This window comes from Rattus norvegicus, chromosome 1 (assembly GCF_021556685.1).
Source record: "Rattus norvegicus strain SHRSP/BbbUtx chromosome 1, alternate assembly SHRSP_T2T, whole genome shotgun sequence".
NCBI lineage: Eukaryota > Metazoa > Chordata > Mammalia > Rodentia > Muridae > Rattus > Rattus norvegicus.
The window spans coordinates 200,050,264-200,077,189 of NC_141534.1; the positions used below are offsets into that span (position 1 = coordinate 200,050,264).

General features: G+C 48.0%; 1 protein-coding gene and 1 long non-coding RNA gene across 10 annotated transcripts in view; both read right to left on the reverse strand.

The window, feature by feature from the left end:
• Window positions 1-8,049, reverse strand: part of Chst15 (carbohydrate sulfotransferase 15) — an 85,603-nt gene extending 77,554 nt beyond the window's left edge. The window contains exon 1 of one of the 5 annotated variants that reach the window (XM_087643985.1): window positions 7,925-8,049. The gene's annotated coding sequence lies outside the window, so the exon portion shown is untranslated. Of the gene's footprint in view, window positions 1-487; window positions 1,142-1,227; window positions 1,360-7,914 lie in introns of those variants that run through there. The other 4 variants (XM_087644086.1, XM_087643901.1, XM_087644033.1 and 1 more) reach the window with 4 other exon arrangements.
• Window positions 8,050-11,176: 3,127 nt separating this feature from the next.
• Window positions 11,177-25,638, reverse strand: LOC147996987 (uncharacterized). Of its 5 annotated transcripts, none has more exons than XR_015652625.1 (4): window positions 25,542-25,638; window positions 23,303-23,473; window positions 14,047-14,198; window positions 11,177-12,873 (listed from the first exon to the last, which is right to left on the reverse strand). It is a non-coding gene; the product is annotated as an uncharacterized LOC147996987 (long non-coding RNA). The 5 variants fall into 5 exon arrangements; XR_015652623.1 differs by lacking the exon at window positions 25,542-25,638 and adding an exon at window positions 23,825-24,201; XR_015652626.1 differs by lacking the exons at window positions 23,303-23,473; window positions 25,542-25,638 and adding an exon at window positions 20,312-20,431.
• Window positions 25,639-26,926: the final 1,288 nt, after the last annotated feature.

Genomic DNA, 26,926 nt, shown 5'->3' on the forward strand with positions numbered 1-26,926 from the left:
CCCGAGCAAGTGCGCCAAGACTCGCCACCAGTCACAACGCCCGCTTCCACTCCGCCGGAGCACACAGCCCCACCGACTAGCACGCTATCGCCATCCCCAGCATCGCCCCCACGTCCCGGCCGCTGCCTTCTCGGCTCCCGACCTCCGCCGCCCCGACAGGTTAGCTCAGAGCAGCCTCGTTCTGCTCTCTGCTCCCCTGATGGCCGGAGTCATCGCGGAGACTCCTTAGTCAGGCCGCTTCGGGGACTAGGTATGGGGAAGAAGGGAAAAGCAGCGAGTAAAAAAAGTTGAGACTGTTCCCTCCGTTCCTCTCAGGCCTGTCCCCACCGTCCCTCCTCCGGAATCTTGGTCCCACTGACGCTGACGCCTGGGGCTATTCCCTGAGACCCACTGGTGCCTTCCCACCCAGAGCGGCAGTGCGGCTGGAGCCCGGGTTCCAGAGGCCGCTCCGATTGGTACCCAGAGACAGTGGCAGATGCCCACGTACCTGCCCCAGGCTACGCCTGGAAACTTCCCCCAAAGTGTGCGGGGGAGGGGCAGTGAGCACGACTAGGGGAATCCCGGCCCCCAGTTCTGCCCGTAGAGAGCTCACTCCAGAAAATCGCCGATCTGTCTGTTCATTGGCCTTCTATCCAATCGCTCCCCCACCCCACTTCAGTTCCTAGTCGACCCAGGGTCGAGCGAATTCTGACTCCTTGGGGCGGTTCTGCGGGACAGCCAGCCGGTGCGTGCCCCGCGGCGTGCGTCCTCCGCCGGCCTCCAGCTGTCCACAGCGCCACCACGCCAGCACCCGGTTCTCTGTCTCGGAGCTCGGACCACATTCGCTCTGTCTAGGGAGGGGGCGTGTGAGCCCGGGCGCCGCCACCAGCAGTCCTTCCCGCAGGGACCCCAAGCGTGCTGGACACAGCCAGGATCGCACAGCGAAAGGGACGCCTCCTACAGGGGGACCGTGCCTGGAGCGAGGAGGCCTGAGGAGGGGTGCGGGCCCAAACCTGCCAGAGCTCGGCGCGCTCCAAGTTCATTGTCTGCCTGGGCCGCCTCCGCCACCGCGTCGGGAACCTCCGCGCAGGGAGTGAGGCTGCACACAGTCCCTGCCGCCCGGAATCCCAGTGCCCAGTCCAGGCCAACCTGAGCGGAACCCGCAGAGGGGCACCGGAACCCGGAGCCAAACCTCCTCCCGCTGCTTCTCGCCACCCCCAGCCCAGTCACCCAGCGCCCAACTTGTACCTGAAAAGCCCAAGACGAGCTCGGAAGGCTATGCAGCTCCGACTCCGCGGGAGCGCGCGCCTAGCCCCGCGCCTAGCACCCCGCATCCAGGGCACATCAACCTGACTCCTCAAGCGCTGGGAGGAAAAGTTTGGGAGTGACTTGCAGATGGCGAATGAAACCTCTGAACAGAACCCTCCCCCCGCCCCATGTCGCGCTGACACACATCAGCTCGAGTCTGGAATGCAAGATCAAGGCGTGCGCGCCCTGCTGAGCGGTGGGTTTGGTCCCCGCCCCCTCGCCCAGCAAGTAAATACAGTTTGTGTACAGCCCTGACTCTGACGACAAGACAAAACCGAAACCTTGTGTGTGTGGCAGTGACCTGGCTACTGGAGACAGTTTTAAGGAACTTGGCAGTCTAGAGACAGCCCATACATTGATATTCAAGGCCACTGATGCTGGTGGTTTCGGCGCCCTCTGTTGTATTTTTGCATCCTAGAAGGCTGCCTGGCTCCTAGCTCTCGGGCCCTGTAGGTTTGCTTCTTCTGAGAAGAAAGGTTCTGCGGGACCCTAAATGCCACTGTCTGTCGCAGTGGCCCAAGCGGGGCAGCTCCAAGGAAAGGCTCCAGTGATCAAACCCTCCGCTGTGGACTGAAGATGAGATCAGTTAATGTAAAGAAAAGCACCTTAAATTCTTAAGACTTGTTCGAGACAGCCTTTGGAGCACCAAACCCAGACTCCGGGGAACAGGATGGAAGCCACAGTCTGTGGCCTGCCCATGTTCTCATGGCCAGAGTCCAGCACCTTCTTTCTTGAAGCAACCAAGAAAATTCTCCCTAACTATAAAATGCTAGCATACGTGCTAAAGGTGATTCTAGACAATAGGAACCCCGTTCTCTCTTGTCTGAGGTTCCCACACCCTGAAGTCCTAAAGTTCTGGCTTAGCATCCATGATGACTGATTCAGAGGTCACAATCAGAGGATTATAACTGCAGACGGGAAGCCTGAATGACAGGGGAGTTCTTCAAAACCACTGTCTTGTTTCCCAACAAATACTGCCTCTTACATAAAAATCTGCAAAGAAAAATTAATGAAGCAATGAGACTGCCCTCCCAGTTGGGTGACTGGATTGCTTTCCCCCCATGTAGACTCGGCTTGGTGATTTGGAGGTCTTTATTATTTTTTTTAAACAAAAACCTTTTTTTCTGAAAATACAATGAGCTGGTTTTTGCAGAGTTCACAATTCCCAATAGATAATGATGCTATTTTTCATGGTCTTACACACGTTGTGGCTTTGGGGCTTATTTATTAGCTCCGGAGAAAAGACTGCCTTTCAGTAAGGTTTATATATTCGAGTAATTGCACTGGGACACAGTGCACATTGCTGTTTAAGAGGGTGGGTTGTACAGACGCCTGCTAGCAAAGTCCTGGGCCAGGCAGCTGTCAGACCAGGGCATGCAGCCGGTTTAAGCAAACACAGGGAAGGTTTTTTGGAAACAGCAGGGAGGAAATCCCTTTCTGTAAGACTGTGTGGAGCATGATCCTTGGGCCACACGTATGGGGACTTTCCAATACATGCCCTATTATGGGGATGGCGTTGGGCCCACCCAGATGACTTTCAAATTCAGGTGTCAGAAATCACAGCTGACGAGGGAACAAATTGTTTTTAAGTAAAATCCCTGGGCCACTTTGATATGAGTTTCCACCGGGACTTTCCAAGGTATTATACATGTTCCTGAGATTATCTAAAGGAGGACCCCCCCACCCCCCGCAACATTAACTTAGGCTGTTGTTCTAAAACCCTCTGACAACACCTTATGTGAATGAAGACAAGGAGAGAGGAAGGATGGATGGATAGGTCTGTGGGAACAGCTGGGGCTGCAGGTCTTCCCTGTGTAAGAAACAGAAACAGAGCAGAGACATGAGGTACACACCCTCAATTCTAGCACTGGGGAGGCAGAGGCAGGTGGATCTCTGTGAATGCATCCTGGTCTGCAGAGTGAGCTCCAGGACAGCCAAGAAACAAACAAAACAAAACAACCCCACAAAACAAAGCAAGCAAACAAACAAAAAAACAACCCTGAAAAAGAAACAAATGTAGAAAAGTTTAAGACAATAAACACACCCATGTCCTCCCCTGGCATTAATTCCAAGGTTGCCTAGGTTCAAACTCTACTTCTGTCACCTACTGAGTAGATCACTTCTTTCTGAGCTACTGTGATACATTAAGTTACTGATCCCAGCTCTTCAATCTTCCACAGTGGTTACACAAGCACAGTTTGTGTCACTGTAACAAAATACCGGAAGCTGGATGGCACCATAAAGAAAAGGGGTTTACTTACTTCGGTATCTCTCTGGCAGACTCCCAAGGTGAATCAGTCCACCACACAGCCAGGGTCCATGTGACTTCGAGTGCATGTGTGTGTGTGTGTGTGTGTGTGTGTGTGTGTGCATATGTGTGCATGGGTGCGTGTGTATCTGTGTGTCTGTGTGTGTATGTGTGCATGGGTGCATGTGTGTCTGTGTGTATGTGTGTATGTGTGTGTATGTGTGTGCATGTGTGTGTATGTGTGTGTATGTGTGCATGGGTGCATGTGTGTCTGTGTGTATATGTATGTGTGTGTGAGTGTGTGTGTATGTGTGTATGTGTGTGTGAGTGTATGTGTGTGTGAGTGTGTGTGTATGTGTGTATGTGTGTGTGAGTGTATGTGTGTGTGTGTGTGTGTGTATGTGTGTCTTTTCTTATAAAGCCACAGGTATCTAATTACAGTACTTTCTGCTCTCAGACCTTTCTTGATTCTGATTACCAGGCAGAGGCCCTAAAACACTGTAGTTGAGTGAAATGTCTACCCTTTAATGTTACAATGAGGATTACACTTCACCAGATGCACACTTAGCAGACACACTTCCAAATGCTAATAGTGACATACATCTCCCCTGCCATCACCTCATGGTGTGGTGTGCAGGCTATGCCTCTCCATGACTTGACTTTTGACTTGGTTTGGGGTTGTCTGATTTTGTTTGTTTGTCTTTGACAATGAGATATTGAAGAACAACTGGGTCAGAGTCTGGAAATGCTCTTTCAAGGCCGGACTTGCTTTGTTGTATTCTAGTGGCCCACCTTCTAAAGAGCATGTCTTATACAGGAGCTTTCTCTTCCAGCACTCCAGAATGAAGACCCACGAAGAAGACCTGAGTTCAGCTTGCACCCTGGAGCCGTGTTATTCCACCTTTGTCTACTCTCACAGCCACTCCAGCTGACTCAACACATATAAACAGGGTAGGGGGAAATGCTAAGTTGTTGTAAGCTGTCTCATTGCACAGCATTGTTGTGGCAGTAGCTGACTGCTCTGTGACAACAGTGGGTTAGTGGCAAATATTTGAAACGCGCTAACGGGTGGTGGGGGAGATAGCTCGGCAGTTAAGAGGACCTGAATTCGGTTCTCAGCACCCACATAATGGCTCACAGCTGACGCTAACAACAACACCAGGATATCCCATGTCCTTTTCTGGCACTGCATTCATATTGTGTATAGACATACACAAAGGCAAAACATCCATGTATGTGAAAATAAAAATAAATCTTTAAAAGTAGGAGAATGATAAGGACAGTTACCGGGCTATAGGAATCAACAGATTAGCTATCATCGATAAGTATCATTATTAATGTTTTGTGTATAGTTGCCGCATGACTGATAGTGAATTAAATGAATGGCAGTTCTAACTTGAACTTGTGCCCTTTATAAGGGGCAGCACAAAGACACTGTAACAAGGACCCCCACCATAGCCCTTACAGCCACACTCATTCATTTAATCTCTAACCATTCCCCTGAGCACCTACTGTGCGCCACACACTAGGATGAAGAGGGTGTCCTTGAGATAATGAAGGTCCATTCTCTTCCTAAAGGAACCTTCAAAGACCCCGTGAGACAAGCAGTCCTTTCTTACTCTGCAGCCTTAATCCTCACCAACAGTCAATGTCGCTCATGCCCATCCTTCAGACTGGGAGACTGAGGCTCAGAAACCAAGCTTGCAGAAGCAGACATAAAGTCCCTCTTATTCCATAAATGTACACTGATGCCAGCGACGTCAAGCAATGGCGGGCTTTACTTACTGGAACTGGGTTCCTGTCACCTTCAGTCCCTCACTCACACCAGGGCTTAGTAAACACGAGGCCCATAGCGCACAGATTCTGCTTCTGCCCTGAAAAGGGCTTGGCCCAGGGGCTCTAGATGCCATCGCCTGGGCTGTTGGATTTGGCAGCCCTGGCTTCAGATTTCTGCAAAGACCTGCCTCCCACCCTGTGACTTTGACAAATTTAGACTCCTCAGTAACCCAAAGTGCATTTCAATTTTATAAATTTAGAAATCCTCTGGTTGGGCGGATCCCTCCCGCAGGAATGCATCCATTAAGCGCACTTTAAACCAATTTTGGTATGCTAATCCATCACAAATCGATGCGAAATTTGGGTTCTTGTGAAAATTTCCTACACCCGATCCAAGCCTTCTACAGGATTTAAGATAGTAAGAGGTTCCCTAAAGCGGCAAACTTGACTTGGCATTGAACGTTCAGGGGAGAAAGGCCGAGGCTAGTTTTCAGCAAACATTCACACTCACATGAAAGCTGTCTGCTCTATCTATCGAGGGAGGAGGGCACTTTTACTGATTCCAAAAAAACACGCCACCAGATCATTGAGATTTCAGACTCTTCTAGTCTTGCCTGTCACTGCGCTCCCAGCCCAGAGCTCAGAATCTGGTGCCACAGATACACCGGGCACTTGGCAAATGGCTCTATTGGAAGTCACCTGCTTGACTCCTCTGCCAGTCTTTGCCTCCTGCGAGCATCGCTGCTTCCTGAATATCAGATCCTCTCCCCACCAGTGAAACTCGGGGGTGCTTCAGGTACAAACAGAGCCCCAGGAAAGCCAAATGAGGGTGAGAGCATGGTCTGGGAAGCCAAGGGAGTGAGTGAGCCCAGGTAATTGGCAGCATAAAGAACCCAGGGGTGATAAAAGAGACGTAATGTCACTGTTATCACCACCCAGGACTCCGGTTGCTTCTGGTTGTTGAAGGGCAGTGCCTATTAACTAGATGTTTTTTAGCTGCATAATAGACAGTTTGCCAATAAGATCAAGTTTACAGCCGGGAGCGTCTCGAGTACTAGCCTCTGTCATAAGATCTACAACCTACCCAACGCAGAGAATGAGCTGTTGACGTGGTAAATTGCAGGTATCATCACTCGCCCTAAATGTGAAATATCTGCACCCTCTAAATACATTTCTTTTTCCTGGTTACAAGCTTAATGCAGTCGAATGTCATGAAGTTGTACTTGGGAGGGAATGGAACGGTACCCACAGGCAGGTGCTGGGAGCTGACTGTGATGTGTGCTTCTACCCTGCCTCTCCTTGCGGTGGATCCAACTCCCACCACCCTAGTTCTATGATGCTATCAAGTGCCTGGGTACCTTCAGGAGAACCACCCGTAAGTCTTGGCACTGTGTTATCCCTGGTCAGTTAGCTACCTTCCTGGTCCCAAGTCTCTGGGGAATTTTAAAATGTAGAATCCTGGGTCTTGATAGGTTCCATGTTGCAGGCTCCCTTGTACCCATCCTCGTTCTCCCTTGGGGCTATTACGTTAGCTCATTCTCCTGCTAACTAGCCCTTTCCTCCCTTGGTCTCCACTTACAGATTCTTCCTTCATATATACCAGGATCTTCCCCAAACATTATCTAGACCTGTCAGCCTTCTGGTTAACTGTCTCAAGCCTCCATGGCACAAACAAGACAACTGAAGTCTGTTTAGCCAGGTATGGGCCAAGGCCCCCACAGCGGTGGGCCTGCCTCTTCACTGGTTCTATCTCGCACCAGCTCTCATTGATTCAGACAAGACCTCTGTGTCAGTGGCATCATGAAACACTGGTGTCCACGTCCAGAAATTATCTGCTCTTAGTTAGATGTCAACTGGAGAAAATTCAGCCCTCCTAGAAATCACTCTGATAAAGCCTAGAGAGATAGCTCAGTGGTTAGGAACACTGACTGCTCTTCCAGAGGTCCTGAGTTCAAGTCCCAGCAACCACATGGTGGCTCACAACCATCTGTAACAGAATCCACTGCCCTCTTCTGGTGTGTCTGGAGAGAGTGACAGTGTACTCATATATATAAAATAAATAAACAAATCTTGAAGGAGAAAGAAAGAGAGAAAGGAAGAAAGACGTCACTCTGATGAAATTAACACCCAATGTCTGTATAGCTTTGGCTGTGGGTGGGTATCTGGGAAGGGAAGCACCCAGATCAAACCCTCTCCTCTATCCCACCAGGGCTTTTCTCAGTGCCTTATGATATCTCAGAGACTGGCTACAACACCCAGACTCTGGTTTGAAACTCATTTGCCTTGATACCTCTACGCTCACATACTTCCTTGGGAAATGAATGGTAGGACTGGATGGCCTCAAGTCGGCATCCGAGTCCTTGTTACCCATCCAGAGGAGTGGACACAATGGGACTGGCTCACTATTTGTGCCAGTTTCCTGTTGCAATGCAGCACGCCATTCCAGACTCCGTGATAAAGAGCAGTGCACATGGTGCAACAGCTCACAGCAGTCAAGAGAAGATTGGTACAGAGAGAAGAATCCTTTCTCGTTTAACCTTTTCCTCCATACAAGCTCTCAACTGATTGGATGAGACCCGCCCACACTGAGAACAACCAATCACCTGTACTCACTCCTCCGATCCCGGTGGCCACCTCACAGATACACCCAGCAATACCTTCGGCATCTCGGCATCTCAAGGCTCAGCCAAGAGACACGGAAGACTGATCGCCACAGGAGTCCTTTGAACTTCTGGCCCACTTCCTCTTCTGCATCAGGAAGTAAACCTGCCTGCTCATTCACTTCCTCCTGAGCACAGCCAGGAGCCTCCAGGGCACCACTCTACCCTCAGAGGCCCGGAGTCTGCAAGGATGTGCACAAACCAGGGCTAGAGCTAGTTCTTGCCTCCTCTCTTAAAGACTTGGTAAGGAGCTACCCCGAGCACAGGTCACCAATCTCAGCCACTCAGGGTCCTTTAGGTGTTTGCTGAGACAGAATTGCTGTCTAAGTTCAAGGCCAGCCTGGGCTGAATAAGGTCTCACCAAACCAACGAAACAAAATCCAAATTAAATTTTAGGCTTTTGCTGAAAAGATAGTTTCTCAATATGTGCATCTTAGCTCATCCACACACTCCCTAACGCCCACCCCCAAGGAATAAGGGAGTCCTGAGGCCCCCACCAGCCCTATAGGCATCTTAGCTGGCGATTGTGATGTCCAGGAACAGGGAGGGTGTTTAGGCTGGAGGGGAGCTGGAGAGTGGAGGGGAAGCCCTAAGCAACCAGGGGTCTGCATTTCAGAAAGAAAAGTGTGGACTCATTCCTGGCCTCCTGGCTCTGCCTCTCTTCTTAGTCACAGCTTCTATTGCTGTGATAAAACACTGACCCAAAGCAACTTGCTCCTCCTAGCTGCTCAGTTCACTTTCTTACACCCCAGGGCCATTTGCCCAAGGATGACACTGCCCACAATGGGCAGGACCATTCCACACCAATCATCAATCAATAAAATGTCCCCCCAAAGCTGGTCTACAGTCTAGTCTAGTTTGTTTGGTTGAGGTTTCCTCTTATCAGATGACTGTAACTTGTATTAGATCCACCGAGCCTGACAAGTGCTTACACCACTACTTCTTCCTCCTCTTCCTCCTCCTCTTCCTCCTCCTCCTCCTCCTCCTCCTCCTCCTCCTCCTCTTCTTCCTCCTCTTCCTTCACAGGGTCTCACTATGTATCAGTGGCTGGCCTTTGGCCTGCTATGTAGAACAGGCTAGCACCTGCTCCCCAAGAGCTAGGATTAAAGGCATAAGCTGCTATTCTGAGCCTGCCTACACTTCTTATCCTCAACTAGTCAAACAAGTTTTCCCTCTGGAGGCTGGGATAGAGCCTAACTACTAGGCAGCTATAAAAACAGTCATTTCTTCTTCCAGTTATGTTGGAGAACTGAACAGGTGATGGAAAATTTGAGAAATATACTGAGAGACTACGGGAGGTAGGAAGGTAGAGAGGTAGATAGACAGACTGTTTGTTTTGAAAAATAGGGTCTCATATAGAGTAGGTTGACCTCAAACTGGCTATAGAGTCTAGGATGATCTTGAAGTTCTGATCCTCCTGCCTCTACCTCCCAAGAGCTGGGGTTACAAACATGGACCACCTCACCATAACTAGCTCACAATACTACCCAAGCACCCTGCCACCTGAGCTACACCCCTGATTCTTGGGTAATTCTCCTTAAGTATTAATTGTGAACAAGACCCATCCTGTTGATATGGCCCCTTCCTATGACATCCTGATAGAGAAGCTAAAAGAAATGAGGTCCCTTAGCTGCTCAGGGCCTACCCCATGCCAAAGATAATTATGCTTTGGTTTTCTCCAGAACTTTATAGCTTACAAACTCTTCCTTATCAGTCTGGTCCTTTGAGCTAGTTCATAAATCCCAGGTTCATAGAGGAAATATGGGTGCACTGTTTGGTAAAGTTAGCAACAGAGCGAGAAAAGAGAGACCTCATACTCAGAACCATAGCTCATAGCTCATCAGGATATACTATGCAGGACTGAGGATATGGCTCACTGCTAGGACACTTTCCAAACATAGTCAAGGCCAGGGGTCAATGCTCAGCATGGCAAATGAATAAATAAACAGATAAAACCAAACCTAAAGCTTGGGAAATCTCAAGGTCCTCAAACCTCTGAGGAGCTAATATTCTCCGGCTTATTTCATAAATAAGAAACTTGCTTTGACCCCTTTGCAAGACTGCTAGACCATCCACTCATCTACTCACCCCTTCACAGGACCTGGGACCCACAGGTGTGGTGCATCTACTGCACACTTGGCGTTCAAGCTCTCAGCCTCGGGCTTTAAAAAACATCAACACAGGGAACCCATAGGACACGGGGTTTGCTGCACCTTGGCAGATTTCCTGCTGACTCAGCTCTGCTGGGACGGAGCCAACTATGGTAACTTCTCTGGCCTGTGTGAGGAGTATTTATTGTAGAATGGTCTTCTGTCTAATAAAAGGCACCAGGGCTCTTGCCTAGGCAGAGGGCTTTGCAGGTCCAGCTGAGTTCCTCAGCCTGCCGTTTCCCTGAGGGATTCTTTATGCATAGGGCTGTCCTCCATGACTCTAGCAGGCCTATGTTGTCCTCTGCAGATAGTAGGAAGCAGCCAGGATTCATATTTGCCAGCTTCTGCCTCCCTTTCTCCTCCTTGCCTTTTCTTCCTCAGTGGCTTAGTCCTCTAGCTCACCTTCATTGCCTGTGAAATGGCTCCAGTGAACAGCAGGACTTGATGCCTTTGCAAAGAGTGTTCTTCCAGTGGGTCCCTGCATCCTTCCGGGTTCTCTAGAGACACAGAACAGATAGAATGAATCCTCTCAGCTTATTAGAATGGGTTTCAGACTGTAGTCTGACTCTTGCAACAGTGGCTGTCTCCCAACAGAAAGTCCAAGAATCCAATAGCCGTTCAGTTCATAAGTTGGATGTCTCGGCTGGTCTTCAGGCTACACCGGAATCCTGAAGGCATAGGCTCTAATGCCAGTGAAGCAAGAGTAAGCACAAGCAGGCAGAACATGAGCTCCATCTTCCGTGCCCTTTATATAGGCCAGTGGTTCTCAACCATTCTAATGTTGCCATCCTAGTTCCTGTTATGGTGACCCCTCCAACCATGAGATTATTCTGTTGCTACTTTATAACTGTAATTTTGCTACTTTTATGAATTGTAATGTAAACATCTGATATGCAGTATGTCTGAAATGGGACCCCTGTGCAAAAGACATTCTATCCCCAAAAGGGACTAGATCTACAAGTTGAGAACCACTGACTTAGGCAAAAGGTGTGTCCCAGATTTAGGGTGGGTCATCCAACTTTCAATGATCCAATCAAAAAAAAAGCCCCTCCTTTCAGGTGTACCCAGCCACTTGGGCTTTATTTAATTCTAGATGGAGTCAAGTTTACAACCAAAAGTAGTCATCACAATTCCCAGTACCCAACTCATTCCAGAAGTAAGATAAGGGCTCCTGCACCTGCTAAGGGTAGTGGGGTCTTGTTCCTAAGCTTGAAGTTACTTAAAAGTGATTCTCCAGAGGGCTGCAGAGATGGCCCCGTAGTTAAGAGCACTGACTGTTCTTGCAAAGGTCCTGAGTTCAATTCCCAGCAACCACATGGTGGCTCACAACCTCACAACCATCTGTAATGGGATCAGATGCCTTATTCTGGTGTGTCTGAAGAGAGCGACAGTGTACTCATATAAATAAATTATTTATCTATTACAAATAAAATAAATAAATATTTTTTTAAAAAGTGATCCTTCAGATGCTAGAAAAAAAGCAGAAGATATGTGAAGCACCTTTAATTCCAGTTCAGAGGCAGAGACAGAGGCAGACAGATTTCTGTGAGTTCAAGGCTAGCCTGGGCTACAAAGCTGGGCGGTGACTCAGGCCTTTAATTCCAGCACTTGGGAGGCAGAGGCAAGCTGATCGAGCTCGAGTAGGTTAAGTAAGGTCCTAGAATACACCAAATACCCACTACTCAATACCACACAAGATTTGTGTGTCCGGGTCCTTCACATCACAACCTCAAACTGCATGCTCTAGGGTCTATGTCCCAACCTAACCGCCATCCTGGGGTTGAATTTGTTCACATTAGGGATCTTATCTACCACCAGAATCAGAACTTTGCCTCTAAGGTAGCATGTGAACTTTCAATCTGAATGTATTTGTCTCTGGATTGTGGAAGATGGTTGGTTCGGTTGCCCAGTTTCTCTAGCCAACCTGAAAGGAATGGCAGAAGGCCCTGGAGCCAGTGCTAGATTTGGTTAGCTGAGTGGTACACAGTCGGCAGATAGCTCCATGGTCTGGCCTCTCTATCCTAAGCCTTTAAAGCAGGCGTCCTGCAAATGCTGGCACATCCACTTCTGAGCTCCAGGTTGTCCATTGAAGCTGATCCTGACTCTGTGAAACACTCAGGACACAACAGACACTGGATAAAGAGCTAGAGAACTGCTATTATCATCTACCTGGTGACACTGTTGACTTCTCCCCTAACCCACTGCCATAGCCCCAATTCAGGCCTGCACCCATCCCCTTGATCAGATCCCTGGAATAGATTCCCACAGTGTCTCCTTATCCCAACCTTGGTTGGCTCTTCACACCATAACCTTCACTGTGGCCAGAGCTCACGAGCACAGCTGGCTCAATGTCTTATCCCAGAGATTATCTGGCCCCCATCCGACCTGCATTCTGTCTCTCCCCACAAGTGATGAGCTGCTCAGAGCTTCCACAGCACTGACTCCTTGTCCCTTCCTGTAGCCTGGAAGGCTCTCTGCCCAACCCTATCGGCACACAATATTGCCCACTGAGCAGCCGTGAGTTCTCCTGCATTTCATAGCTGCCTTCTCATGAAATTGTTGCCTGTGATGAGTTCATGCCAAGGGACTAGGAATGGGATGGCAAGTGTCATTTCTGGTTGAATGGGGAGAAGCAGGTGGATGCTGTCATTCAGCTTCCTATGGATGCTGAGATGCTGGACCACTGGAGACAAAGCCATGTCAATTACTGAACTTCTGTAAGGACACCGGATGCTGAGCCTCTGGACATAACCTGTGCATGGTACAAACAAGGAGATTAAACGTTTAACCAGTGAAGTCTAGGGTAGCAGACAGTAGTAGAGGCTAAGCTTGCCCACCTAGACTAGTACATTTAAGTCATCCTCTAGCAGGTCACAGTAAACTCTGTTCAATAACTTCCTGTGATTTCCACAAGTAAGAAACTTGGTCATTGCCACTGCCTGTTTTGTTTGTTTGTTTGCTTGCTTGCTTGCTTGGCCCCCTCCCCTCTGTCTCTGTCTCTGTTTCTCTCTGTCTCTGTCTCTGTCTCTCTCTCTGTATGTGTGTAAGGATGTGTATGTTTGTATGTGTGTGAGCATACATGTACATTTGTTCACATGTATAAGCATGTGAGTGAAGATGTTTGGGAAGCATCCTTAATTGCCTTTCACCTTATTCACCAAGGTAAGGCCTCAACCAAAGCCAAAGTTCGATGATAGGGCTCGTCTCCATAACCAGCTTCCTCTAGGGATCCCTGCCTCTGCCTTCTTAAGGACACCCAGCACTTACATGGGCCCCAGAGATCTGAACTCTAGTCCCCATGCTTGCACAACAGGCACTATAACCATGGAGCCATTTCCCAGCTCCGTCGGTCATTCATTCACACTTGACACATACTGTGTCTCATCCAGTCTTCATGAGCCCTCTCTGAAGAGGAACGTTTTATTCTTCCCATATTACACATCAGTCATGTGCTGTCCCAAAGGGTCATGTACTGGATTAGGCACCTAACCCTGAGAGGCCATCTCCCTGAGCTCTTAGCTGATGAGCCTCAGTGCTGCTAATCCTTTCCCGGTCCTCTCCCTAAGGACTTAGTGCAGATTCGGCACCCAAGAGGTACTTGGTAAGTGACACAATGCTCAATGATCTTCCTTTTATGTGGTGGAGGCTCATGGGAAACGTAGAACCTGCTAGGTGCTGGGCAGAGGTGGTGTTTGTCCAGAAGGTGCCCTTCCAAGCTCTTCCACCAGGCCAGCTAGCTCTAGAAATACCCTTTCATCTTCATTCAACAAAGAATCATATGAAGGAAGCTGGATGGGGACTGGGGAGATAGCTCAGTTATCAAAGATCTTGCTATGCAACCATGGGAACCTAAGTTCAGCCTTTAGCAGGGAGTGATGGCGTGTGCTTATAATCCCAGCATAGTGGAGGAGGAAACAGGGGATACCTGAGGCTCGCTGACTGTTCATGCCAGTTGAATCATAAGTCCCAGGTCCCAGTGAGAGATGCTATCTTAGAAGATACTGAGGGACAACATCCAAGGTTGACCTCTGTCTTAGGGTTTCTATTGCTGTGATAAAACACCGTGCCCCAAACAAGCTGAAAAGAGAAGGTTTATTTTAGCTTACAGGTGCAAGTCCATCATCCAGGAAAATCAGAGCAGGAACTGAAGCAGGACAGGAACCTGGAGGCAGGAACTGATGCAGAGGCCATGGAGGGTGCTGTTTACTGGCTTTCTCCCCATGGCTTGCTGCTTTCCTATATCGAGGACCATCTGCTCAGGGGTTGCACTGCCTCCGGTGAGCTGGCCATCAATCACTGGTTAAGACAAATCTCCACAGACATGCCTATAGGCCAATCTTCTGGAGTCATGTTCTCAATTGAGAATGCCTCTTTTTAAATGATTCTAGTTTGTGCAAAGTTGACAAAAAAATAAATAAATAATAAGTAAATAAAAATAGCCACTTCAGCATCTGGAAAAAAACTAGCCAGGACAATATCTGAGTTCCATAGTAATGCATACTCAAACACACACACACACACACACAAACACACACAAAATTGAGGGCCACAATCTCCATCCCTGGCTTCTACCAGAGCACTCAACCCAATGGCTTCTGTAGGACAAAGAACTCTCTAGATCCAGAGACCACGCGGCTGCCCCACCTTCTGTCATCTATTTACAAAGGCGGAGAGGTTGGTGGGCCTGAGGCACCTCTGTTGCAGGCACAGGGGGCAGAGCAAGGCAGAAGGGAGCTTCAGGCAGCACTGGCAGGCTTGCCTCTGGTATCATATACAACACAAGGGGGCCATTATGTCCACTGTCCAGTACTGGGCAAGAAAAAGAGTGACCCTAGGTAACAGGCAGGACGGCTGTTAGGAGGCCAGGGCAGGTCAGCTCCCAGAGTGGGTGTGCCAGCAGGAAGATGGCTGGGAGGGGAGCAGACAGCTTGTATTCTGTTCTTCACCAACTGGCTGCTAATGTCAAGCTCTGGGGGAAAGGAACTCGGTGCTACCTCAGGGCAGACATTTGCTGAAATGGCTGTGGTCCTCCCACTAGCTACTAGGCTCCAGGAATCCACTGAAATTAGTTGTTTGTTGATTTTTTTCCCACTGAACCTGGCCTGATTTATGACAGGCCACCTAGTCCACAATTGAAGATCACCTCCTGTCTTCTCTGGGAATTTGAAAATGCACCATCGCCAAAGCCTGTCTTCCATTTGGCCTACCCAGCCCTGCCCTGCCATCTATAAAAAGAGGACAAAGGAAGAGAGACTCCTCCTTATTCCGGGACAGTGTCATATATGATGCATCCAGTCTAAGGGAGAACTCAACAAGAAGGATTGGACAGAGACAATGGGATGGAAGAGAAGTAGAGTCAGAGTCATCCTACTTGGAAGCGTAGCCATTTCTACATTTTTGGACGAAGATGACAAGTGTCCTTATAGCTTAAATTAGTTGGAATTGAGGCTTTCTGTTTCTTAGAGCAAAACCATCCTAAATTGATAAATCAGAAACCTGAGATTTGTTCTGGAGGCCATGGAGAACAGGTCATTAATATTAGTGGATGGATGGATGGATGGATGGATGGATGGCTAGATGGATACTGCCTGGTCAAAAGCGCAAAGCTACTATAGAGAAGATGAGCTCATCAGAAGGGAGTTTTGTGAGCTAAGAGCAGGAAGGAGACACCAAAATAAATAAATAAATGAATGAATAAATGAATAAATGAATAAATGAATAAATGAATGAATAAATAAATAAATAAATAAATAAATAAATAGAAGTAAGTGAAAGCTGAGGGCCCTCTAGTCCCTACCCTTGCAAAGGGACTTCACCAGGAGCTGGAAGCCTTGGAGCAGCCCACCCAGATTCTGAGACTCAAGTACAACCTAGGAAGACACCAGATACCTAGTGCAATAGACTCCTATCCATGCTGCCGGGCTGAGGTGAGAACTCCCCAGAGACACACCATTCCTGGCCTTTCTACCTATGAAGACCAGTGCCTTGTCTCCTCAAGTCAACACCAAGTCCTTAGAAAACATGGCTAATTGAAAACACAGCCACACAAGTGCAGGCATCACCTCCTTGCTCCATTCACCAATAAACAACGCAGGAAGTCTCAGTCCCTAAGCTCAGGAAACGGTAGTGTAGGGACTTGGGAAAAATCAGATCACAGAAATGAGGGCGTGTGGTCCCTTCTGAGCTGCTTGGATAAGCCACACTGCCTGAGGCAGCCGCCTAATGCATCCTAAACACCCATTAGATGTTTGGTAAATGGACAACCGGATGCTTGGAGCACTTAAGGGACATTTGTGTGAAGTTAATCCAAAATCTCTCGGGAGCCCCATTGTGGACGGCATGTAGAATCACAGACTTGGGTTAGTCTAATAACTTAGCCTTCTCTTTGTTTCCATGGGGGTGGAACTTGCCTCTGTGGAGGACGGAAGACAAAGATGGGTAGAGGGAACAGGAATGTGGGGGAAGGAAAGGCACTAGAGAGGTTGGGACAAGGGCTTGCCATTGGGCATGAATACTCATGGGGATGGCGTTCAGCATCCTAAAATGTACTCTTCCCTAGGTTAAATATTAGACTGCTATTCTGTTTAAGGAGAGTGACCCTCTGTTTTCTGGAAATGAGACTGGCTAAAACTTCCCTCAGTTATATTAGCTGAGTGGCACTCTTTTGAATCCACAATCACACCCCAAAAAGAGCATTGCTCTGACAGGTTCACAGGCTTCCTCCAACATCACCTGCGTTCTGCTGGCCGGGTTGGTCACAGCCTTCACTATTTATGCCACACTTCAAACCCTTGAGGCTCACGGATCCCTCTTCCTTTGTTTAAAGGTTGGAGAGAAGCTGGCTACGCTCTCAGAGAGGAGCTTCCTCAGAAAGACGCTTTGTAGCTTTTCCTTCCCTTTCCAGGAATCCCATGGTGTCTTCAGGGCCTGGGTCTATTGGACTAGCATTAACATGAACTCAAGGTATTGGGTGAAGAAGCTCATATGGTACAGCTCCCAGAAACAAATAGCTAAGCCTAAAATTACAGAAATAATATCAGTTCTCCTGGGATATTCATCTAAGAAGCTAGTCTAAAAGGTGCCTTTGTTCTAGAACATTCTCAGTATCTCTCTCATGATCTGATCTATACTCTCTCTCCTTTACCCTGTAGTATACAATTGTCTGTGAGGTCAGGCGACCCTATTAGCATATGAAAACCTTTCCCATCCATTGAGGACCACAGTCCCTACCTGAACCCTGCTATATTCCCCCAGAGGCCTGAGAGCAATGCAAATGCCTCTTGTAAAAGCAGGAAAGCAGAATGGAGGATGGAGAGGGGGAACAGGGTTAAAATCCAGCAAAACCTTTGCTCCAAGTATCTCAGCTAGGAGAGAGAACTGGCAAGAATGGGACAGGATGATACAGTCATTACAAAGAAGGCAATTCCCTTCTCAAGGTAGTACAGAACCTAAGGCAGAGGTCACCACTAGGAATAGGCATGGATGGTGGAAGGGAGAGAAGATACCAACAGTGGCTCGGGGATGCTCCTCCAAACACTGGCTCAGAGTGACTTCAGAGCAAAGGGCCTCATATGCTTTCGTTTCCTCCACAGGGCTCTGGCAACTCTGGAAGAAAGGCTCCTGAAGGGTAATAGGTAATGTACCCAGTGAAGTGGCTGGCACTCACCACCTTCCCACTGCGTATGACCTTCTACGAGCACACTAGCACCTGAACCATGGCATACAGCTGGACTGGAAAGAACCACACCGAGTTAGTTCTATGCCATTTTAAAGACTGTCCATAAAGACTGAAGGCAGGGGCATTTGATGAAATCAGGAGTAGAATGTTCCGCACTTGTTTCAAAAGAACCAGAAATCCATGCCCCACTGAAGCCAGAAGAATGCTTTTCTGGGCAATATTGATTATCTTTGGGGGCAGAAACGTTTTTGTAGTTGTTGCTGATTGAAAGGTTTTCTATTAATTCTTACTGGAGGATAGAATCAGGACTATCGAATGCCTAATTGCCTTTGAATTAATTACACCCCCAAATGTAATATCTTAACCAACACATCATGCAATCAATGTCTTGCCGAATGCTGGTGGTTCAGGAGGCCATGGAGGGTCATCGCGGGATGAGAGAGGCGAACACTGAGACGCTGATCCTCAGGTCTCATGCAGGTTGCTGCCTACGTGAGTCGACGTTCTCACTCAGTATTTACCCATTAGTAAAGTTAGTGCTCAGAAGCCTCCTCTCTTCAAGGATCCAGAAAAACAGAAGCAAAGAGGAGCTTCTGCTGGAAGGAGCCATCGGAGAATGGATGAAACACACAGCAGAGTCAGAGGCAGAACTTCAGAGACCAGACCCCATTACCACCACGGCCCAGAGACATCAAGCTGCATCCTGTGCCTTATGTCTTATGCTTGCATATGCAAAACAGTGGGCCCTTGAATAACTCATTCATGCATGAGAAGGTATTTCACAGTCTATGAATTCTGCTTACTGTTTAAAAATATTTATTTAGTTCCTCCCAATACCAGCACTGATCTAGGTGTTAAGGTTGCAGCCACAAATAAAACAGATTGAATCCTGACCTCAGAGAACTTGAAGAAGGTGCTGAGCCAGGTATACAAATACAGTCACCTCTCTACATCCTCTGGTGCTAATACGTGAGACCCCAACTACAGATTGAAAATATTTGAAAAACACTGCATTCGTAGTAAACACATGCAGTCATTTCTTCTTGTCTTCATTCCCTAAACAATATAGCATACCAAGTATTTACATAATACATGATACTGGGCACTATAAGTAATGATTTGAATGATTTCAGATGTAGGGAAGGATATATGTAGGTTATATGCTAGTATTATAATGGACTGACAGAAAATGGACTCTTAGAGCCAATTCCTGGTGATATAAAGGTATTGTAAAATATATGCCATGCTAAGACCAAGTCAATAGGGGGAACAATTAATCAGGGGATTGTAAAATAAAACAATGAGACCACAAAAATTGACAAGAGCATATAGACAATGTCCTCAAGAGGTGTAACCGTGACAGGAAGCTGATGAGCAGGGTGTGGGCAGAGCGGAAATGGAATCGTAAGACGAGTTTTGTTCTATGAGGGGAAAGTACAGCATGTTTGAATACCTTTGGGTATCTGTTAGCCCACAACAGAAGAAAGCTTCAGTTCAGAGGAAGTCACAAACTGCTAGGGTGTCTAGAAGCAGGTGAGAAAAGGTGGGATCTGGCATCACAGATCAGATCTCATCTAACTGCAGAGAGCTGACCACAGTGAGAGGAGAAATTGGGGGACAGGCAGTCAGGGAGGGAGTGGGGGAATCTTAGGCGGCTTTGTGTTTTCACTGAAGTGGGTACAAAGACATGGGATGGGAGCATTTGTAAAGACCAGAGAGTAGGAGTGTGACCAGAGGTGTGGAACCACAGTCCAGAGCTCAAGGAAAAGCCACACGGCATAGCTCCGTTTTCCTATAACCACACTGGCTTTCCAGGGTACAGGCTGTTGTGGGATTGGCAGAAAGATGGGCTTTCAAGAGCATGGTGATTTAGTAAGAAAGCATCACAGGCAGAGAGGGCTGAGTTGGAGGGTAGATAGCAAACAGGGACTGTCGTGACAGCCTGGTGACTTCATGCTGGAAGACAAATAGGAGAAAGGACAAGGAGGAGGAAGCAGATCTCAGGGAAAGGCCTCCTCATGGGGTCAATAGATTACTGAATGCAAGAAACCAATGAGGCAGGGAGGGATACCAGCTTTGATTGAGGTAAATCTTCGCTCAAGCATCTCACTTAAGAATCCCCATCTGCTTTGAGGCATTGACTCATTTTTTCTTTTACAAAGCACACCAGAGGTCCATTCAATAAACCCATTTTACAGATAAGATAAATAAGACTCAATAAGGAGCAAGACTTTCTCAATAGACATGTCTACAGCATGCTGGAGAGAGCACCCCTGCAATTTCAAGCCACCAGCCTAGGGTCCCATCTTAGTCTTCTGTACAGGTGGTGTGTGAGCCACCTGTCATGGTGCTGGGAGCTGACTCACACTCTAAGAGCAGAATGTGCATGCTCTTTACCGCTGAGCATTCTTCCCAGCCCCCACCCTCATTCTATCTTTCTCACCAAGAGTCTTGTTCATCCTCACCAACTTCCGAGTGAAATTGACAATTTAGCAGGGTTCAGCAATCTGACCTTCAGTCTGACTGAGTGATCTGGAGACTTCCCCAAGAATGGACCAGGCTTGCCTCTCAGGGAGGGCATCATGACCCCCTTCCTACCCACAGGCCTCCTCCTGCGTGCCTGAACTGTCTCCACGTGCAGCTGGGCTCAGGCTGTTATTATCTCTGGGTTCCTAACTTGAAAAGTGGAGCATCCCTCAAGCAAGCTTTTTTTTTTTCTTTCTCTCTCTTTCCAGTGGGAACCCAGCTTGCATTTATAATTTGATCACCATTAGCACACCACTTTCAGAGCACTTTGGGGATTTTAAAGTGACTGCTCTAATTGCCCCCGGATCAGCCCCCTGAATGCATTTTTTTAAGACTAATAGTCATATGTTCCACTGAGAATTTGAAAAAGAAAATGAAATCTTACTTTTATAAAAATTATTCACTGTTACCCTAAAAACACATTCCATTTGAGATTTCATTTCAGTTCTGAAGACAAGGCTGAGAGGGGGTGGGAGTAGGCTGAGCCAGACCTGTGACAGAAGAAGTCTACATGGGGACTGTTTCCCAGGTGGCAGGGGCTCGTGAGCAGCCCGTTCAGGGTCCCCTTCAGATAACAGGCTTGGCTCTGATCCACACTTGATAAAACCAGCCTTTCAGTAAAGCTGCTTCAGAGGGCCTCTGTGGCTGGGGATATAGAAGGGACATCTATTTTCCTCCATATCCGTCACAGTCACTTTCATAAACAGCCCAAGACACCAGCCCAGGAAGCTAAGGCTCCATCCCACCTCAACCCTTGGCTGGCACAGACTGAAGCTGACAGGAAGCCAGCCCCTGAGTGCAGGTGGTCTCATGGCTCTGAGAGTCCCCTGCTGAATGGGAACCCGGGCCTAGTTGTCAGAGGCCCTCTGCCCCTGTACATAGCTGATACACAAGGGTCCAGAAGGACAGGAGTGCCACCAGAAACGAACTTGCTTGTGGTTAGAACAAACAAGGCCAAAAACTCAACGTTCAACCCAGAAGCTGCAACTGTGCCCCAGTCCCTTCAGGGTCCAAGGCCATATATTTGATGTTGCTAATTCAACCCACTGCTTGGAAGACTCAGTGGGAAGCTGAGCCGAGGAGGGTCTCATCTTGGAGATGAGTTCATCTCTAAGCCCATTCTGAAGCTCCTGGGCCAGATCCACTTTTATACAGAACTTGTAGGACTAGGCAGAGAGCCAGCGTGAGGTGGCTTTTGCAAGGACCACTCCCACCCTGTCTCGGTAGCCTAGCTGTGACCCAAGATGGGATTCCATCTCTCTGTCGTCTTTTAATTTTCCATCAGCCATCAATCGAAAGTGGCCTGCCAGCAGGTGCCCTGAGGGATGGCACAGAGCGGCTGGACTGTATCATTAAGATCGGAAGTTGGAAAATGATAACTCCCCCCTTGCCACATTGTAAAAAAGGGTCCCTGCAAGGAAACAAGTCTTCGAGAGCCAGCAGCACCCCACTCACCAGCTTCGCTTGATGAAGGGAGTCAAGTGAAGGGGTGAGGAGGGTAGGCAAGTGCTGGACAAGGCCCCTCCAGGCCTACCTAGGAGGAAGGCTCCCGCAGACCTGATTTTGCAGTTTGGTTCATCCAGCACACCCTGGGCAGGGATCACTTATTGGAAGTCACCTGGGTGTCTAAGCCCCTTTCTAGAACCCAGAGGAGGTGCTCTTCTTCCTCAGTAACCACTGCCCGCAATTCCCCAGGAGGCTCATCTCTGTCCTGGCTGCTCCCTGGACTCAGCTACAGTGCAGTGGGAGCTGATGATTGTGCTGTTGTTGTTTTTCTGTGGATCCAGGTATGGTGAGGTAGAAATGTTATTTTGATTTCTGTTTTGTTTTGTTTTATCCCCAAAGTCAACCTGGCCTGGTGACCCAGCTACGGCAGAAGAGAGTTCCAACCTTGCCTTTTCTCGCTAGTTGTGGCATTACTCCTATTAGATCCTATCTCTTTCATTGCCAACATCAGGGTAGAATGGAGCCCAGCTCTGAGGCGACACAGAGGGAGGGGCTAACTACGTGCCAAGAGCCCCAATGCCTATAGACAGCACCAACAAAGATGAGGAAAACCTGCTCCCCACCAAATGCTATGGCTGTCTCTTTCTGATTCTCCTCTGCTCTCCCTCATAGGTACAACAAATATTCCACGATTGTGTGCCGAAGCCATGGCAAAAGGCCTGGAAGAGAGGCGTGGGCTTGCTCCCTCCTGGATCCACCACAGAATCAGCACAAAAAGCTGCCCTCCTGTCCTTGACAAACACTGGCCATCCTGTGGCATTTCCTCCCCACAAACACCCAGCTTCAAACACATTTCCCTGGAACAATAAGAGGAAATGAGAGGGAACTGGGAACTCAGCCTGAATCCCGTTGAATGGCTCAGAAGCCTGCGTTTAGGATGCTGCTGGTGGTATGAAGCAGAGAGAAGGGAGAGAGTCAGCTTGACAATGAGGACAGCAGGAAATGGTTTTCTCTCTCTCTCTCTCTCTCTCTCTCTCTCTCTCTCTCTCTCTCTCTCTCTGTCTCCCCCTCTATCTGTGTGTGTGTGTGTGTGTGCATGTGTGTGTGAGATGTGTAAGTGTGGCTATCTGTAGGCAAATGTGTGGGTATCTGTTACATGGTATGATAGATAGATAGATAGATAGATAGATAGATAGATAGATAGATATAGATATAGATATAGATATAGATATAGATATATATGTGAAAGATTTGTGTGTGAATGGTAAGTTTATGTGGTGTGTGGGTATATACATGGTGTCTGTGTATGCGGTATATGGTATATATGTGATGTGTAGTATTTAGGTAGACATATTGTGGGAGGAATACTGCCTATCAGTGTTGAGACCAAAGCCACTGATAGGTGGTGTGTGTGTGTGTGTGTGTGTGTGTGTGTGTGTGTGTGTGTGTGTGATTTTCATGAGTTTTTCAGCAAACTTAGGCTTCGCAGATGCAGAGTGCCACAGCTCTGCATATCAATGAGCTGACATACCAAGGAGTAGACATGGTTTCATCTGAGGAATTAGCTGCAGGTAGCACTCAGATTTGCAACACCTCTGGTCTGGAGTCACATGATGCGATTCTTCCTTCTGTAACTGATTGGAGCAAAGTGATAGACTCGAAGACCAGCAGTCTTTTGGCTTCCACCACTGAGATTCTTCCTCTAGAGAATTAGAAGTTCAAAGTAAGCCCATGGAGTCAACTTGCCTCGCTCCCTCTCTGTCCCCGTGGTTTACAGTGCCAGGCTCATGGTGGCATCTCACAGATGCTAGTTGAAGGGAAGAGCAAAGCACATGATCTAGAGATGAGGTAATGTCCAGGATGTGGACATTTCAGGATCAGATGTGCTGTGGTAGATAGAGAGAGCTGGACAGGAAATGCTATTCAGAGGAAAGAGAGGGAGCATGGAGGTGCAGACAGAAACAGACTCAGAGATGGAGTCTCAGAGATGACCTACTCCACCCGAGTTCTGATGACCTCACAGCCCAGGCCTTCTTCAGTGTTCCTGACCTACCTATAGCAAGCACTTGGTTCCCACCTCCGTCATAGGGTCTGTTCTGTTGGGTGGCATTTCCTGACTTCATTATCTCTTACTCTGGCAGAAAGTAACAATTTTCCAAAGCCCATACTCCTCTGAACACCGGTTGAAGGCTCTCTGTGCTTTCCACAAGGTACCCAACCCCTGACAGCCTGCTGGAGACCACTGTTCTGCTCCGGGGGCTGCTCTGCCTGAGGAACATCTAAGAGACAGGAAGTACCCACTAGCCCTTTTTGGTCCCCTTTTTACTGGCAGCTCTTCCCACAGCACTCCTCTCTCTCTCTCTCTCTCTCTCTCTCTCTCTCTCTCTCTCTCTCTCTCTCTCACACACACACACACACACACACACACACACACACACACACGCCCTGCATGTGACAAACATCCTGTCCAGGCCATTTGCAAACACAAAAATAGTTTGATTCACCCCCATCCTGATGGGGCTTTGTCACAACAATAGAAGCCATGTGCCCAGATGTGGTAGCAGCATGGTGTCTCCATAGCCTTGATGTCACCATAACCTCATTCATCCTTCTAGCAGCCAAATGACTTGGTTCTGTTACCCAGTTTCACTGAGACCACAGCTCAAGGAGGGCTTCCCAGAAGGAGACAGAGCCAGGGCAGAAACCTGGCAGGCAACGCCAGCCTCCTGTCCTTCTGCCCAGGACTGAGAATTTTTGTGCCAATTATATAGTTAAGTCATTCACTAAGGTAGCATCTGAGTCCATAATCTGTGCAAAAGATGCTTTGCAGTGAAGGAAGAGTGGTGAGCAGGACAAACCCTTGCTCGTTGAGACACCATCTGGGGGAGATACAACGCAGAGAAATGCTTAAATGGGAGGTGGAAGAAAACAGCTTCACACAGATGTTCAAGCTGAAGGCTATGGCAGAAAGACAGATGAACATTCAGGAAAGTTGCTGCCAAAAGATGTCTTAGACAGTATCTGTTAACCACTGCTGTAGTAGACAGCCATCTGTCAATGAACTACCTCTCCCAGCAGCCCTTGCAGGAGGTGTGGGTGGCTATATGACTCTGTTCTCCTCTGAGAAGGCAAATGAGACACTCTGTTTCCCATCTGGCTCATCAAACCCTGCCACAGGTCTTCCACGCTCTCTCCCTTACAGCTTGTGAGAACAGACAGCCCAGTGAGACTCCAGAGATGGTTGAAGATGACATTGATGACAGAGACAGAAGGAGGTAGAGTAAGTCAATTATGGCCTGGTGGATAGCTATTAGGACATGTCATGGATTGCTACAAGAATGAAAACAAGGCCAGGCATGGTGGTACATGCCTTTATCCCAGTGCTCAGGAGGCAGAGACAGTTGGACCTCTGAGTTCAAGGCCAGCCTCATCTACAGAGCAAGTTCCAGTACAGCCAGGGCTACACAGAGAAACTCTGAAAAACAAAAAGCAATAACCACACACACACACACACACACACACACACACACACACACACACACAGAGAGAGAGAGAGAGAGAGAGAGAGAGAGGAGAGAGAGAGAACAAAGGCTGACCTGGTGAGACTTGGGGTATAGTGTGTTATAAGAAGTTAGAATTTCCTTACAGAAGCACCTTGGAACTTTGGATCATGCTAAAATCATGCAGAGCTTATTAGACACCCAAATCCCTTTAATGTAGTCCAGATGTCCTGACTTGGTAAATTTGGCATGTAGTCTGAGTATACACACCTTGAAAAATCAGCCACAAAGATTCTGATGCAGGCTCTGGTGAGCATCCTCCTTAGGTGCAATCAAGGTGTACACAGATATTCTTGTAGAGCATTATCTGACATTGGGGAATCAAGCAGAATGTTCATTTGCATATGCATTTCCCTCTTCTACCTTTGAGGTCAATCCAGTTTCCATTCTCTAACATCAAACTGAAATTTTCTGGGTGCTAGGTGTTGACCCTGACCTACCCCAACCCCAAGCCACAGACCTTACTGCAGGCCACCTCTGCTTGCTCTCTGATGGCACAGCTAGAGATGATTCCTCTGCCTCGGTGGAAGCACAGCTGTTGGGGGAGAACCTTCTTTTACCTCCAGGAAGATAGCTGACTCCTCAGAGCCTTTCTCTGCTCATCTTTGCACTGGCAGGCCCAGGTCTTGAGTTTGTTCTGCATCTAAGTCTGCTGAAAATCTGATTTCCAATCTGTGGATCATTGTAACATTCAAACCTGGCCTAGTAACACACACACACACACACACACACACACACACACGTGAAACACACAGACATGTGTGTATAAAACATAGCCTTTTGCACTAATGTTGCTTGAAAGGTATTACTAACTTCACTGCATGTGCCATAGCTCCTCTGGTTAGAGACTAGTCCTGTTTACAAGCTAATATTTCCCCTGGTGTGATGCTGCCCTAATATTGTGTTTGTCAAACTATATGGGCATTGTTTTTCTTGGGTCTTTCTTGAAACCCCAGCTGGACCAAGCTCTGGCTATATCCAGGCCATCTTTGAATCCCTCTGCCTGTCTCTCTTCCTTTCCCTAATTTTTACCACGTAGCTCAACACCCAGTAGGCCCCAGCACCCAGTAGGTACTTCTTAGACCCCGTGAGCTCACAGTTCCAGCCTGGAGCCATCACTGAGAGATTTTTTTGTCAGCTTTCCTGAAAACAGGATCTTAGTTGCAAGCTGGTGAATAGGCAGGCACAGCAGCCACCTCTGGAAGTGTGATCCTCACCAAGAGGGCCTAAATCTATTCCATTTCTGCATTTACCACGGGAAAACAAAATTTACCTAGGGGGCTCTGGAGAAAATTCCCTTCCCATACTTTAAAGTCATAACTGAGATTTCTAATTTCCTAATGGATTTATAATGGGAAAGAAATTACCCCTTAGTAAAGTATTCTGGACAGACACCAAATCCGCCCTCATTTTGAGCTGTATGATCTCTGAGCTGCAGAGCCCCCATGATCCCTTGGGTACCAAACTGAAAACATCCATGGAACTAGAGCTTGGAGAACCACTGGGGCTAAAGAAAAAAACCGAAAGGAGAAGCACATGAGCTTTCCTCTCTAAAATACATCATCGGAGATTCGGGGTGGGGCTGTCAAGATGGC